A 17,309-nucleotide genomic window follows, 5' to 3' on the forward strand; every position below is an offset into this window, starting at 1 on the left:
AGGGGACTTTAATAGAGCGCTTTATTCCAGGTCGGCCGGGCGCCATCTTACGGGCCCGTCCAGGATCGCAGTCAATGTGTGGCGCGCCGCGAATGTGAGTTTGGGATGGGAGAATCGACTGACAATGGCGACTCCGCTTTATGCTTCTGAACGTTTGGGGTGTCTCTGGTCTACTAAGGGCTTCGACCGCTGGGATATGATTGGGATATGTAAAGTGGGTGATGTCTGTGTGAAGGGTAGAGTGAAGTCTTTCCAGGCCCTTAAGGCAGAATATGACTTGAGTGACAGAGAGTTTTTTCGGTATCTGCAAGTCCGGCATGCCCTGGCCTCGGTTCTGACTCCTGATGTGACCCTGCCCGAGTCCTCCCCCCTTGAGGATCGCATACTGGATGGACACCTGCCCGATAGCACTATCTCCCTTATTTACAAAAAACTGATAAATAATCGCGCTGACTTATTGGTCCGACTTAGAGAAGTGTGGGTCGGTGACGGATTGGACTTGGATGACGAGGATTGGCAATCGGCACTCTCTTCTCCGAAAGAGGTCGCCATCCCCGCCCGTCTTCGTTTGGTTCAACTTAAGATCCTCCACCGGGTATATGTAACTGGTCCGCGTCTGGTTGTAATGGGTTTTTCCCCAGATGGCTTGTGCAAGCGTGGTTGTGGGATGAGTGCTACATTTCTGCATATTCTTTGGGAGTGCCCGGTGGTAGCAGCCTACTGGAGTGATGTGCTTGCGGTGATGACTGTTGTGACTGGTGTTACCCTGCGGCCTGAGGCCCGACGATGCCTGTTGAACGTGTGGGAACCCACCGACTATTCTGTGGCCCAGACCAGATGGGCGACCTTGGGGTATATGATCGCGAAACGGGACATTGCGCAACTCTGGGGCGCATCCAGGCCCCCGACGTCTCGATGTGGGAGGATAACATGGACTGGTCCATGTTCCGAGAGAAGACCGTCTATGTGGCTAGGGGCAGACCCAGGGCGTGGACGAAGGTTTGGGGTCAGTGGAATGCGTATCGTGGAGAAATTTGTACCCCTCCCTTGGTTGACACTTCCGATGTTACCCTGTCTCCCTAGGCTGACGTTCCCGAAATTTTTCATGCTGTTTTAGGATTTTCCTGTCCTCCCCGCTGTCCCCCCCCCCCCCCCCCCCCCCGGCCTTGCCGAGACCCATTGCTTTGTTTTTGTCTTCCTGATTAGTGGCTTTCCCCTCCTCCCTCTGGGCTGACTTGGTTACTGTGCATTAGCCTTGTTTAGAGTTTGTTGTTTTTCATGTTTAATATAGAAAATTGTTATGTCCTGTCTTATTCTTTGAGCAATAATTGATATATGATTCGTGCCTGGCCACGGCAGTGATCGTTTGCTTCATATGTTGTGCGTTGCTATTAGCGGCCAGCCCGTGTGGTTGTAGGCCCATCTCTGTACTTCTTATTTGATTGCTCAATAAAAGTTTTTAACCAAAAAAAATAAAAATAAATAGAGTGTAGTTGCCTGTAGCACTATCAACCTTAACGGCACCTTTGTTACTGCAGTGATCCGCCACCCCTATGGCAATATCTCTTTGTTCTTCAAGGCATTCCTCAAACTGACTTTGCACCTTCAGACAACAGACAAGCACATTTTTGGTTTGGTTCATTTCAATATGTTGATAGACCAGAATCAACAGCTTGATGCTTTCCTGAAAGCGGTCAAGCCTACTGCTTCACTTGAGTAGTAGCACTGTCTGACTCAATTTAGCTGGTTACACTTGTACCTATTCATCAAAGACAGCATGGGCACAGACAACGTGTCAATCAAACCACAGCCATAGTCTGTCATCTTATTCACCCCCATCAGCCTATCAAACCTGCTCTACTCACCCACCTCCCTTAACAACCAGGCCTCACAACCAATTAAATCAAGGCACAAAGCTTGTCTATAAATAGGTGTTTTCTCAGGATCCGTGGGCCACCCAGAGCTCCTTTGATTTAATTTTGTTCGGAGTTAGCTTTGGGAGCTTCAGAGACCCCACAGCAGCAGTCCTGTTGCTTTACGCTTATTACCCCTTGGTGGCAAACTCTCCTTTGGATTAGCCATACAGCGATAAAATGCAAGACAGAATCTTTGATGTCAAGCTACCAAAACAAATAATTATTCAGAGAGAGACCTCCCATATGCGAAATCCTAAACTTGCTTACTTCATAAGAGAAGTGAGGTGCTGCATAACATAATGCTACCAGATGTAGAAGACTGGGACAGGCATTCAAATTTAAGATATCGCAGAATAAGCACTAGCGATTTAAAAAAAACTAATTAGGAACAAACAAAAGATAATTAAAGATCAGAGTTGTATTGAGTACAATGAAAGACTTTTATGATTGTATCCTAATCCGAGTATAGATTGTATGGCAGAGCAGAACACAGTTAATCATAAAAAGAAATTCAAAGAACTCTGTGAAACTTATAATTAAATTGCATTGAAAGCTCCTTAAAAGGTTTTGTGGCCATGGTAGGGGAGTAGAATGAAGAGAGACTATCAAGTTTGTTGTTGTCTGTTTTATTGTGACTTCAGTATGCAGCAAAGCTGTCTTTACTTGTGGCATAATTTTTTCACACCTTATAAAGGTTGCCTGACTTTACAATGGCTGCTGTGATTTTGTTTCCAGTTGTCACTCTTCATATTTAGTATAGATTGTTTATTTTAAAGACATGGGCACGAAGCCGTACGCGGTCAGCTGCCGGGCTGGTCCATAATCTTTCTGTTTTTCTTCCTTACACAAGGACCTGGTCGACTGCCGCAGCCTTCACATTACAGCTCCTCTTTGCGGAATGCATTGTTGTTATCGCTAGCATGCTGGACTGGCTGGACACGGCGTACCTTCTGGCCCTCTCTTTTCAGAATCTCATCAACCATCGTATCGTGGAATCCTTCAGTATTATCCTACGGTATAGATTAAAAAAACGTGTTTCTGTTAAAGACAACAAATCTAAATACACAGTTAACAACAAAACCGGAGGATAAGCAGTTTATTTAAGATGTGGAAGCCTATGATTGTTTGCCTTGTCATGTCTGCTGTATACTGATTTCTACCACTGAGAGGGAGTCTACCGCTCACTGCCAACGGACCTTTGCTAATATTAGTACAAAATACCCAGATGCATGCACTCACAAGGGCAAAGGGTTGCATAAATGGACTTTAGAAAAAGAAGGCCAACATGATAAAATAGCTACCTACTGGCCGCAGGTAGTCTTAAAGTAGAAAGAAGAGTGGTGGTGTGCTGCAAGTCAGGTGATCGGTGGAAGCTCTTAACCAATGCCTGACAGGATGACTGTTCAATGGGATAGTAACAAATGTGTAGACACAAGGACAAATATGGATCTCAGAATCTGAATTCTGTCAGCTGAACATGTACCAAAGAGGATTCATGCAGAAATAGTTCAATATCAATTCATTGACCGCAAACATTTAAAAACACACAGTTTGTGTTATTACGCACATCAGACACCATAACTCAATGTATCCAATGATATGTATATAGTGCATGAAATTACTGTGAGTCTATTCATAAATACCCATATTAAAAAGTAAGAAAGCTTCTCCAATAGGATTACTCCCATGTTTGGAGCACATTTCTGATTCTTAGGGATACACATAAAATCCCAGGAGTACTCCAGATATCATACAGCTGTTGTAGATTTCCTCGAGTAGTTCAAAGCATATTAGAACATTGGAATGTGGAGCACTCCATTGAATACAATGGAGTGCTCTGTGCTTCTACGGTAGAGGATGGCAAAGCAACATTCCAATGTTGTTTTCACAAAGGCCTCTCGGAGCCCGGGGGGATTTTAACCCCCTCAGGCTCCGAGAGACCTTTGTTTTATTTGTTAGAACATTCTGCCCTCTAGTGGCAGAATGTTCTAATACCCTTGTAGCCCTTCGTAGCTATTAGAACATTGGAATGTTGGGAGCTCCATTGAAGACAATGGAGTGCTCCATGCTTTTACGGGCCGGTAAAGGCCCGCAAAGCAACATTCCAATGTTGTTTTCAAACGCCTCTCGGAGCCCGAGGAAATTTAAACCCTTCGTACTCCGAGGCCTTTGTTTTATTTGTTGGAACATTCTGCCCTCTAGTGGCAGAATGTTGTAATAGCCTTACAGCCCTTCGTAGCTGGGCTATACTGGCTATTAAAGTCCCGCTCCCTTGTTAGAGTCCCTCGCCTTCGGCTCGGGCCCTTAACACTGAAGTGGGCATTTAATAGCGAGTATAGCGGTGGGCTATAAGGCTATATTAGAACATTGGAATGTGGAGCACTCCATTGAAGACAATGGAGTGCTTAGTGCTTCTACGGGCCTGTAAAGGCCCGCAAAGCAATATTCCAATGTTGTTTTCACAAAGGCCTCTCATAGCCCGAGAGGATTTAAACCCCCTCGGGCTCCATGAGGCCTTTGTTTTATTTGTTAGAACATTCTGCCACTAGAGGGCAGAATTTTCTAATAGCTTATAGCCCTTCTTAGCTGAGATATACTGGCTATTAAAGTCCTGCTCCCTTCGGCTCTGGCCTTTAACAATGGAGGGGACCTTTAATATCTGGTATAGCCTGCTGCGGCGGGCTATAAGGTTATAATATTTACACTTGCAAAAACTCCACACTGTGGATAAGAATTCCTGCTTTGTAAGTGATGCCTAAACTTGCACATATAATGTTTTCCCCTCTAAGTAGGAAACAAGTTTGCAGGTGTTCATGTTCAACCACACAGGGTGCCTCACCCATAAATTCAACTTTAAAATGTCCAGATACCCCACTCAGTCAAAAGGTCCTAAATGTAACCAACCAATATGTACCAGCCTTTGCTACCTTAACTCTACAATATATTTCCTCAGTTAACCCCTTGGCCGTGGGGTTAATTCCCCCGCTGTGTGGGGAGGCGCGCACAGCGCCCCGGTGCTCGTGACGAGCTCAGCTCGTCATGAGCCACGGTGGACGTGTGCTCATGACGAGCTCAGCTCGTCACGGCCACACCCATTTCTTTGGAGCGCTCAGCACAGCAGGGGAATTAGCTCCGAGTGCGAGCGTTGGAGCCGTTACAACGAGCTCAGCTCGTCATGAGCACACGGCAACCGTGGCTCATGACGAGCTGAGCTCGTCATGAGCATGGGAGGGATTAACTAAGATGTACATAGTATTTTCTTGAATTTTTTTCATCTGCTAAAATGTCAAGATACGTTTAATCTGAAGTACAGAATATGAAAATAAGTACATTTGTAGCTTGCTCCAGGTTGCTGGGTTCCATGTTCTTGGTCCATGCTTCATTTGATAAACTAATACATTTTATTAGTTGTATTTATTTATTTATTTTGATATGGCTCGAACATGACCCTTGCAGGTATCGGAGTGCTTTACAGGGATACAGAGAGCAGTCTTCCTTTGCTGCAATTAACCAACGCGTTTTCTCTTGTAAAAGGTTTACTTAAATGCATGAAAGAGGGCCTTGGAGAGCAGGCATGACCTTGAACTTTGTGCACACCCACAAACCTACATATTTATGGGGATTGTCAAACCAATTTCTAAGCCCTTCCTACTTGGAAAAGATTGGATATTTACTCCTATGATATGCAAGAGTAATCCTTTTCCAAAATCATAGTGGCATAAGGGAAAGGGTTTAGCTAGTGTGTTTGCAGTGGTGCGGCAGAAAGTCTCCTTTGAAAAAGTAAATGTGTACATTTTCTCTCAAGCGGAAATTTAATTCACTAACGTGTTCCAGTTGTACGTCTGGACATCTTTGACTATCACAGGTCTCCTGGTGCACCTCTGAGTCTTTGTGACTTTCCAGACATTGCAAATCTGCCCTCATCCGATGGTGTACTATGCGGGTCAAGGTTACAACTGATGTTGAGAATCTGCCTCACAAAGTTTGACGTAGATGGAGCATCCAGGGTAACATGTTTCTGTTAAAGAAGCAAAAGAACCCGATTGCCACATAACGTGTGTATGAGTACAACAAGGAGGCAACAGATAGAACTGGCATGCAGATGGCACTTCATTGTTAGTGACGTCATCTTTCCAAAGAGGTAATTGATTAGGCATCGATACCAATCTTTGCTCTGCATCATATTTGATTTTGTCTCCAAAGAGGCTAAATATGAAACCCTCTGTCATCTCGGTCTGTCTTCCATTGTTAACTGTGTCAAAGCCGGTTTGTCTCTCCTTTCTGCTTCGAGTTAATTGGTTAAATTGTGCTTTAAAAAAATCAATTTTGGCAAATGAAAAAATGGTTTGTGCCGATTCTTGGCAAGGGGTGTGCACCACTGGTTCCAGAAAAATCCATCCAGGCAGTGTGCCCTAACAGGGCTGGCTCTAGGCTCATGGTGGCCCTGGGCAGGGAGCGTAGGTAGGGGGCCCCGGAAGAGGGGGTCCGAGCTGGGCGGAGCCCCCCCGGAGCTCAGGAGGGGGGGTCAGGATGTTAAGAAGTGGAACAGAGCCGGAGGCCGCCAAATCCCTGCCAGGGGCCGCCACGCAAATATGTATCCATCCTCAGAGGATTATTATATTAAGGATATATATTGGCGTGGAGGCCCCTGGGGTTTGGTGGCCCTGTGCAGGTACACAGCTTGCACATGCCTAAGGCCGCCCCTGGCACTAATAAGACATTCTAAGGCACAGGCTACCAGGTTTTCAATCATAGAAAGAGAGAGACAGGCAGCAAGGGATAATTAACGCTGCACTAACCTATTATACACTCTGATTTTATAAGGCACAGATTTCTTTGTTGCCCACCTCCAAGGTCCACTGCCTATAGACCTGTCAACAGATGGTCATTTCACCGTCGACGACCTGTGTTTGGCACAGCATAACCGAGCGACAACCTGTCTCTATCTCCACCTCTTACTTTTCCTTTCACCCTCTTCTCTTCATCTCTTTATTTCCTGGTACAAGGGTACAACAAGACTCAACAGCATGCATATACAATCGATCGAGTGATATACGCCCACCATGTAGCCCGCCTAGCCCGTTGTAACCCCTACGGAGCCCGCGAGGCAACGCTACCACTGTACTGTATGTACATATGAAAATTTGCTAATAAAAACTGTTGAAATAAAAAAAAATAATAATAATACAAATAGAAAAGCAAAGAGAGGCAACACAAAGTTACAACAGCATAAATGCTAAAAAAGAGAGAAAGGATTTTTTCCGGACTCTTCAATTTCGTCAATCATGATATTTTAGTAGTTGCTTTGTTCAAGAGAACTGCATTGGTGCGAGGTTTTCAATCATTCCTGTTAAATTAAGGTATGACGAGCCCACATAGCAACTGTGCAGCTCAAAGATAACTGAATTCCCATCAAAATGACACAATCTACCACTCTGGTTGTCTTCGGGTGCACACTTCTTACAGGTAAGAATTTCATGAAATTGAGTCTCCTGAATTGTGATAAAATACATCTAAAAACTGGCTATCTGTATTACTGTTGCAGGCACTCACAACAGAGCAGCAGGTTGGTTTAAACTGACCAGGGGCGTACGGTGCGGGATGGGGGGAGGGGAGGGAAGCTCCAGGGGCCCCCTCAGCACTGCACTTCTAGTACGGCTCGCACCAATTCACTTTGGTGAACCCAGTGAAGGGCCACGGATGTATTTATATGTCTGCCTATACGTCGGGCAGGATTTGAAATATGGAAGGTGCCCGGAATTTGCTGAACTACAGAATTTACGTTTTTGCTACTGAACTTTTTTCTGAGAGCCTCCTCGACTTCTCCCTTTCAACCAGTCCTCTGTGCTGTGAACCTGATAGGCTCTGCAGTTTGGCCTGACATTTCAAAGCCGTTTGACCTTTGTATGCTAGGTCAGTAATTCAAGAAAACCAGTGTCATGACGATAAACATTCCCTGTGGAAGAATAGAAGGTGCAATTTTTTACACTGTTCTAGCTATGCGAGGACATTAGTTTGTGATTGGCTATAGTTTGTGTGTGGAATTGTCCATTTTTGCATGCATAGTCGGTTTCTGATCAGCCATATGTTTTGGCATGTCATTATTGTTCTATATTGTTTTTTCGGTTCTTGGTGTTTAGCGGGTGCCTACACATTTTAGCATATTGTAGTTGCACTATATCAATCATTTTTCAGTTGTCGTCCGTTTGGGATCAGTCATGTGTTTCAGTGCTTCATTGTACCTTGTTGCCTCAGTTGATTTGTGATTCAGATAAGGGGGTGGTGATGAACAGAGTGTCTGAATTAAGCAGACCACGCTTACCCAGTCCAAAGATCAGGGCTTGATCCATCACCGTTATTTAGCTCACTGCCCCATCCCAGCTCAGAACCTGGCTATATGCAAATTAGTATGTCCCTGGCCCAGTGCATCATGGGAACAGGGCAGACCAAACTACCAAGCCAATTCTTCACCAGAAAGGAGACAAGCTTCCAGGGACCGGTTTCTGCCATTTCAGGCGTCGTCGGCCCGGCTTGCTTGAATCCTGATGGAGCAGTGAGCAAGGGACTCATGTCTGAGTATACCCTTCCACGCTTATGGTGGACAAAATGATTCAGAAAAGGGGGTGGTGATGAACAGAGTGTCTGAATTAAGCAGACCACTCTTACCCAGTCCAAAGATCAGGGCTTGATCCATCACCGTTATTTAGCTCACTGCCCCATCCCAGCTCAGAACCTGGCTATATGCAAATTAGTATGTCCCTGGCCCAGTGCATCATGGGAACAGGGCAGACCAAACTACCAAGCCAATTCTTCACCAGAAAGGAGACAAGCTTCTGGGGACCGGTTTCTGCCATTTCAGGCGTCGTCGGCCCGGCTTGCTTGAATCCTGATGGAGCAGTGAGCAAGGGACTCATGTCTGAGTATACCCTTCCACGCTTATGGTGGACAAAATGATTCAGAAAAGGAAGCTTGTTTCCTTCCCAGTGTAAGAATTAGCTTTTGTAGTCTGGTCTGCCCTGTTCCCATGAGGCACTGGGCCAGGGACAGACTAATTTGCATACAGCCAGGTTCTGAAACTGGGATGGTGCAATGAGCTAAAAAACGGTGTTGGATCTAGCCCTGATCTCTTGACTGGGTGAGAGTATTCTGCTTAATTCAGAGACTCTGTCCATCACCACCCCTTGTTGTAAATATTTTTGTCCACCCTAAGCATGGAAGGGTATTCTCAGATGTGAGTCCCTTGCTCATTGCACCATCAGGATTCAAGCAAGCCGGGCCGAAGACGGCTGAAATGCCAGAAACCGGTCCCCGGAAGCTTGTTTCCTTCCCAGTGTAAGAATTGGCTTTTGTAGTCTGGTCTGCCCTGTTCCCATGATGCACTGGGCCAGGGACAGACTAATTTGCATACAGCCAGGTTCTGAAACTGGGATGGGGCAGTGAGCTAAATAACGGTGATGGATCAAGCCCTGATCTTTGGACTGGGTAAGAGTGGTCTGCTTAATTCAGACACTCTGTTCATCACCACCCCCTTTTCTGAATCATTTTGTCCACCATAAGCGTGGAAGGGTATACTCAGACATGAGTCCCTTGCTCACTGCTCCATCAGGATTCAAGCAAGCCGGGCCGACGACGCCTGAAATGGCAGAAACTGGGATGGTGCAATGAGCTAAAAAACGGTGTTGGATCTAGACCTGGTCTCTTGACTGGGTGAGAGTATTCTGCTTAATTCAGAGACTCTGTCCATCACCACCCCTTGTTGTAAATATCAGTTGATTTGTGGTCAGCTATGCGATGTAGCACTTCCTTGTTCTCTGAAAGCAATTGTTCAGTTCCAGCAGGTTAAATATATGCAGGTTTTTTCATCATCTAATCGTGATATGTTGGCAGTTCAACTCTAGTCAGTTTGTGGTTAACTTTGCGTTAGCGTTAATGGAACACTGTATCTATTCCTGATTGTAGTGTAAGGGCTTAAGTGTGAATTGACCAGGGTATTTTGTAGACAGCGTAGTGGGCTAATACATTCATTGTTGAGACCTGTGTATTATATTGTACCCAGACAGCCACAGCTATGGACGTCGACGAGTCCTAGAGCCAGTGAGTTGGGAAATAATTGAGAGAATATGGCGTAACAGCCAGATTTGCCGACTTTGGAGTTGGGGGGCCGCGTTCGAGTCTCGGCGTCGGCTCAAAAACGTGGGCAAATCACTTAATCTCCCCATGCCTACCAAAAATGACCGTGTCCTTGTGTAATGTAACTGGTGCTCAGGTAAAGCGCTCCAATACATTGGAGTCGAGTTTGCGCTATATATAACTGCAAAAAATAAAAAGATTAACACCTACTCTCCGCACCTATTGATGAGGCAAATCTAGCGACGCTATGGGTCTACATACAAGGAAAGGCAACGGGCTCCCAAGCCGCAGCCGGTACTAAAGCACTGCCGTAACTTGGGTGTAGAATGCCCACAACACTTCTGGGTCCATTGCCGCTGTAAGTGGGATGAAAAAACGGAAGGGGGGATATCAGAGGGGTGTGGCTAATGAAATTAAGAGCAGGACTTAAAAACACGTAAGCTAAAAAAAATTGTTTAGCATAGTGTTCCGCCCCACTGGTATTTTGCTGCTTCTGTCATTACATCAGAAATATATAATATAACAAGTAAAATTTCACCCACACCAAGTCAGCACTATTGGCTTTGCCAATGGTTGTTAGTTGCATGAGATAATTCTGCAACAACTATGGCTTTGTTGTATACAATATGAAAATGCCTCAGTTCTGATATGACAAGTCTGTTAAAGAAGTTTAACTAGTCGCTTTGAAGTTACATCAAAGGCAGTGAAGGGTGGGGTTGCTGCAGAGTTAAGATTTTTTTTCCAACCTGAAGGTGAGAGTAAAAATGGTGAGTTCGATAGGGACCCGCCCCAGCACCTGCTTTTTAGAACTGCCAGGCCCGGACTGGCCATCGCAGGCACCGGGCAATCCCCCGGTGCGCCGCAAGGGTGGGGGCCGGTTTTGTTACAGGGCCGTTTTTGCAGCAAATCGGCCCTGTAACAAAATCGGCCGAAAACCGGCCCGACAAAGAGCTCGGCGGCACCCCCAACCCTTCTCCCCCCCGCCGAGCACTTTGCCAGGGCCGGTTTTGGTTCCCAGTCCGGCCCTGAGAACTGCCGGTGCCGAGCACTGGCAAGACCCGGCCCACTTAAAGCCATGTACAGTACCTACTGAAGCCACACCCCTGGGCATATCTCAAGTTACCTGTTCCTTATGGTGCTATAATTGTGCCTAGTCGAACCCTCCTATATTCCTTTCAGGATTGGGCAATAGCCTGCATTTCAGGCTAATTAATTTTTTCTGGACCAGGTTCACCGCTTTCAAAGTATTCATTATATATAGAGATCTATAGAGGTATAAGGATAAACAGTGCACTCTCTTTCTTGAATTTTTAATGAATACTTTGAAAGCGGTGAACCTGGTCCAGAAAAAATTAATTAGCCTGAAATGCAGGCTATTGCCCAATCCTGAAAGGAATATAGGAGGGTTCGACTAGGCACAATTATAGCACCATAAGGAACAGGTCCTGTGTTGTTGCGAATATTCAGAGAGGGGGACCTGTAATCCCCTAAAGCTCCTTGGTGTAGTACATATCTCAAGTTAACCAATTACTATGTGTTTGAGCTAAATAAATGAAGTATGTAACGTCATAAGAAACAGTAGTATTTTTATACCTAGAAGGAAATTCAATTTGGAGCTTCAAATTATTTTTTAATGCCATTATATTTTTACTGGTGTCTAATGGTATTGTGTGTTTCAGTTGATATTTAAGTTAAACCAGTAGGAAGTCCTGCTTTACTTTCACTGATATATCGTGTTTATAAACCGACGTGCTGCAATGGACCCAGCGGAAACCGCGTGCAGTCTGTGAACAGCGATTCGTAGAAGGGTCACAAGCGAGGGCTGCACACTGATTCTAGGGCACCACACAGAGGACACACATTTTACTGTTGGAATGTGTTTGTGGACGTTTCCAGGGGCGAAACACAGGCCTCCACAGCCCAAGCTCCAGGGGCCCCCCCTCAGGACTGCACTTCGGCCGGAGAGCTCCAGACTGAGTCTGGAGGGGGCCCCTCCACGTACCCTGCAGAGGGGGGGCCCTCATGTTTCGTTAGGCCACTGAAACTGACCCATTCTTTTAGAGAAAATCCAGGAAGCTATTTCACAACTTATGCAGGGAAAAAGCTTCAGGTCCAGTGACCGAAATGTATAAATCTATCTCCAAGATGATTCTCTCAATATTGGGTAGATGATGTAGCCTTACGGTTAGAGCAGACGCCCTCGAAGCTGGGGAACTGGGTAAGAGTCTAGACATGACGCTCAACATCCTGTGTTTATGGGCAAATCACTTAATCTCCCCGTGCCTAACAAAAATGAATGTGTCCATCTGTAACGAAACTGGTGCTCAGGGAAAAGCGCCCTAATACCTGACATCTTCGGGTCTAGTTTGGGTATAAAACTCTATAAATATATATATATATACACATATATATATATATATATATATATACATATATATACATAAAAATATATACATATGTTTAGACCTCGTTAAGGGTATACAGTTTGATGCTGAAAGCATTCCTCCTCCTGTCATTTCATTAATTCTGAAACCCGACAAGGATTCTAGAAGTTGTGAATCCTACAGGCCTATTTCTTTGCTTATTTGCCATTAGAAAACCTTCTCTGCTATATTGGCAAAGAGATTATCTAAGGAGGTTGGAAGTACTATAAGCGAAGACTCAAAAGGGTTTATCCAGAGACAACATCTTAATGACTGAACATACTTAACAGTGGGTTTGACTGTCTAACTGTCTCTTGCAAGCTATAATTTGGATGTTGCAAAAGCCTTTAATAGAGATAATTGGATTTACCTCGGGCAGGTCCTTTAAAGGTTCAACTTTTGACAGCACTTACAATTTTGGTGAATTACATTTTAACAGATATCTAATAGAAAACTAGGCTAGGCAAAGGTGTCATTTCTTTGATATTTTACTTGTTTATCAAAAGTCTGCAAGAGCTAGTAAGGCAGTATACAGGAGTTATCTCTTTTCAATATAGAGGCATTAGTTATAAGATACCTCTTTATACAGATGAGTAGGTGATTTACACAAAAGATCCACACAATACAATTCCAAGAGAGGAAAAAATAGTTCAGGAATTTGGCTTTGTATATGGCCATTTGGTTAACAAACACAAATCCGATATCATGGTTTGGAATGTGGAGTATGAGTCAGCAGAAATGTGATCTGAAGATAGATAATTGGAGATTATGATGTTTCATGATCTGTTCCAGAGAAAAAAGGTTAAACAAAATCAATAGACTACTTAGAACACTTAAAACCTCACTTTAACTATAAGTGTATTTGCAGATGATGTCTATATTGCCAAAATACACATTCTTGAATCTATACCTATGGCCTTCAGCAATAAGGATCACTCAAGGGCAAATTGAGTAACTCTGTCTGGGGCTTCAAAGAGGTCACATTCTTGTGCAAAACGCTGAGGCAATCAATTAGGAAAGTTGGTTTGTTCCTCTCAGGTGCTCAGTACTATTGTTGAGCTTTTCAGCTTAGGAATCTAAGATGGTTGATAGGCTACCCTAGAGGGAATATATTAAGCCCACTTTTTACAGCTATGCTAAAGGACCATTGAAGGGTACATTTTTTGTACAAGTTGTGTCGTCCTAAACTCTTTAAATGAAGTCAGACTATATATATATATATATTACATACATCAGCCAAACATCGATCCAATGTTTGAAAAGTGTTAGGAATTTCATATTACTTCAAGCTGGCTAAAACTTGGGAGCCTGTAGTAGCATCAGAATTTCTGAATGATGCCCTTAATCCCCCACTTGCAGCAGCTGAGATATGTCTTTGTGGTTACTTTTTAGACCCGAAAAAAATCAAGTCATGGGACTCTAAGTACTCTAACTGAGGGATCCCTGTGTGGGTTTAAGTCCTCACAGCTGGCCTCTTCGATCTCAACAAGGCATATTCCAGAGGGATATAGTCCGTGAGAAATGAAAACAGAATTGCATAACATAATCCTTACGCCAAAAGAGGTCAATAAATGGTATAGTGGTCGTTCAAAGCAGCAGAAATGAGAATACCCTCACCGCCCCCTCCAACTCCCAATGGAGCAGCCATGGTTCAAATACTTGCCAATGCTGCTCCATGGGCCAGTGCCTTATGGCAAGTATCAATGATTATCTTGTATTCCAAGTTTAATCAACTACACTTATAAGAAACCATTTTTTTACCCTCAATAGGTTTTATTGAACTCCAAAGAAAATTTAGAAATTTGGTCTTAAATCAGCAGTCCTATGCCAGAAGCGTGAGCGCAATAATGTGGATGATTTTCACGTCTTTGATCTGTCCAGCTTTAAGGCCGTTTAGGCATGATGCAAGTACTCTTCTGTCTTCTCTATTCAGACAAGAAATAGAGAAAAGTGCTATTTTGGTTTCCTCTGAAGTAGTCGATAGGGTTGACACGATACCATGAAAAAAAAGAATGTTGTTTGCATTAAGAAAGGAACTAGATTTTTGGTTGACCTTTGAAAACTAGTTATGAAACTTTTTATGAGTGAACACGTTGGTACAGATTAGGGGGTCAATTAGGATGGCGGACGGATCGCCACCGCAGGCGGTGGCGATCCGTCCGCCATCCTTGCCCGTCCGCCACCTATTTCTCCCCCGCCATATTACAATGGTGGGGGGACCGTGGCAGACGGGAAGACCGTCCGCCGCATTTCCACCGCAGTCGCCTTGCGACCGCGGCGGAAAAGCTCTAATATGGTGGCGGTGTCTATCAGACACCGCCAGTCATATTAGGATGTGGTGGGGGATATGCATTTCCGTGGCGGCAATGCCGCCACGAAAAGGCATATGGTCCTTGCATTGGGGGCCCGTTGTGGGCCCCCAGGGTGAAGGGGGTGGTGGGGGGTGCACATGTGGGGTACCCATGGTACCCCCCTGCAGTTGCATGCACAATGCGGCAGGCACCGCGCGGTGCCTGCCGCTTTGTGCATGCAAATGCACAGCATGCATTTTTAACTTTGCAGCGGGTGCTGCTTAAAGCAGCACCCGCTGCAATGTTAAATATACGGGATGTGATCGCCAGGGTGGCCGTCACATCCTAATTCCAACAGAGGGACCGCCGCTGCCCTTGCGGACGGTCCCTCCACCTCGGGGTTGTGGACGGACGCAGGTCCGTCCGCCATCATAATCGACCCCTAGGTGTGGATGAATTAGGTTGTGGTGGGAGGACATTCTTATTAGGCACATTCGCAAAGCCGACTGATGTGCTTTCTGGCTCTGAAGTACTTCGGAAGCTTCAGTCACTCATGAATATTGACATACTAAGCTGCCGATGAGGTGAGAAGGGCAAGTATTGCTCCTGGATTATAATGAAGTGAAAAGCTAGGAGAGGGCCTTACATGATATACTGACATTTTTAAGGCTGGAATCTCTTGAGCTGGCGGCCACTATGGGGCAGGAGCCAATAGTTGAGCCGCTCGGTACGAATGAGTCAACTCCAGGGGGTGAGTGCGCACAGGTGGGGCACTGACTGGCGAAGAGTGATATTGCAATACAATCGAATTTCCTCTTTTTCTAGCCTTAAAACAAAAGTATTTTGCAATTTATTTTTTAATGTATGTTTGCATTTTAGTTTGTTTACTTCTACAGGGTTTCTTTTGAACAGATGGTCTGAATTATTTGTAATTCTCGGTTTCCTTCTTTTCCTCTTTTGTAATTTACAAAAGTTGGATTTCCTTACCCTGTATCTATTATTGGGTTGCACTGGGAAAATAGTGTCTAATCTGAGGCATTTTAGGGATGGTTAGAAACATTAGCTGTCCCACAGAGCTCTGTGCGATCAGTGCAATACATTTTGAGAGGGGCAGTAGTACAGTCTCTTTCAGCAAATTGTTGTCTTAAGTGTTGTAAGATCTCACGTTTTTCCCTCTTTACTGGCATTATATTTACACATTATGTGTAAAGTCCACATAAGGTAAGAACACACATCGTGTCTATCTCTTACACACAGTCTTCCATCACACCAATAAGCTCTGCGTCCCATAACACAATGACTAACCCTCAGTGTGATTACATGAAAACACCCTTCACATTGGTTCAAAACAAAGACTGCATACTTCCAAGATGCGGTCAAGGGGAGGTATCGAGTAGGTGCATACGTACGATTTCACAAGCTAGGAACAGTGTGTCCCATAAGTGAAATTGACCCCCCAGCGAGACCATGAAGTGTCATTTTTCATTTTAATAACACCTTCTATTTAAGAGGAACGTATGTATTTCCATTATGAATGCATGCTAATATTTTTATTGTTGTAAATTCACTGTTCCCACAGTTGGGATTTAGGAGTGGCATATACAGGGCTGGTCCCTGTATGGTCCCGAAGAAATGCTAGGGGTAGCATGAAACATGTCGACCATATCGTTCACTGAGTCAATCACATTACAGGTTGCCCTACAGTGACATTAACCCCATTTTTAATATACCTGCATAGGAGCTCAATAAAACAGTTAGGCCCACTAAGCACGGTATTTTTAATACTCACACACACCCACTCCACCACTTTTTCTGCACCACACATAGTCATTCACACTCAAGTGCTCCTGCGTAGTTCGTGAGTCGCAGCACGCCCCTTTTCGTAGAGAACTGGGATGGCCCCAATGATGAAGCATGTCACCGTGGGGAAACCCCGGTGAGTGAGGGGACACTAGAAAGAAATTTTTCTTTCTTGATTGGTACACTGATTCAATGCAATCATTCACCAAAAGCTGAGCTAGGTCCAAGCATCCTAGAGGTGGGATCCACACTTTTTGTACTGAACTCAAGGAGGCCGACCTAGTCTAATTTTTCCTCCTTCTCCCCCTGTTTCTCATATGCATACTTCCAACCACACATGATGTGCCATGCTACCCACATTGACAAGAGCTTCAGCATCCCACAAGGGTAATAAGTGGTATGCAAATACATTAATACGGTAGAATATACACTTTTCTCTACCACGCATTGGTGAATCAATGGGTGAATAACTGCATGGATAAATGGTTAGATGAGTGAATGAGAAGAAATGATGGGCAGAGACAGCAGCTTCCTGCTACAAATTGGACCGTGGCTGGCCCCTGACCCTACCCTCAGCCACCTATGCACCCACTCATTCATCTACTCATTCATAAATGCAGACACTCAGTCATTCATCTAGCCATCTCAGCATGTATTCACTTCCCTATTCCTGCACTCACTTATTCTTCCAGTCATTCGCCCCTTCATGCACCAATTACTCATTCATCTATTCTTTCACTCATTCATGC

The 17,309-nt window shown here is 44.7% G+C and overlaps 1 long non-coding RNA gene across 1 annotated transcript in view; it reads right to left on the bottom strand.

Moving 5' to 3' along the window:
* Nucleotides 1-2,319: 2,319 nt before the first annotated feature.
* The window catches only part of LOC144785086 (uncharacterized), a 70,918-nt gene continuing 55,928 nt past the window's right edge, over nucleotides 2,320-17,309 (bottom strand). The window contains exon 3 of the long non-coding RNA XR_013601756.1: nucleotides 2,320-2,926. This is a non-coding gene — a long non-coding RNA (uncharacterized LOC144785086). The remainder of the gene's footprint in view (nucleotides 2,927-17,309) is intronic.

This window comes from Lissotriton helveticus, chromosome 10 (assembly GCF_964261635.1).
Source record: "Lissotriton helveticus chromosome 10, aLisHel1.1, whole genome shotgun sequence".
Classification (NCBI taxonomy): Eukaryota; Metazoa; Chordata; class Amphibia; order Caudata; family Salamandridae; genus Lissotriton; species Lissotriton helveticus.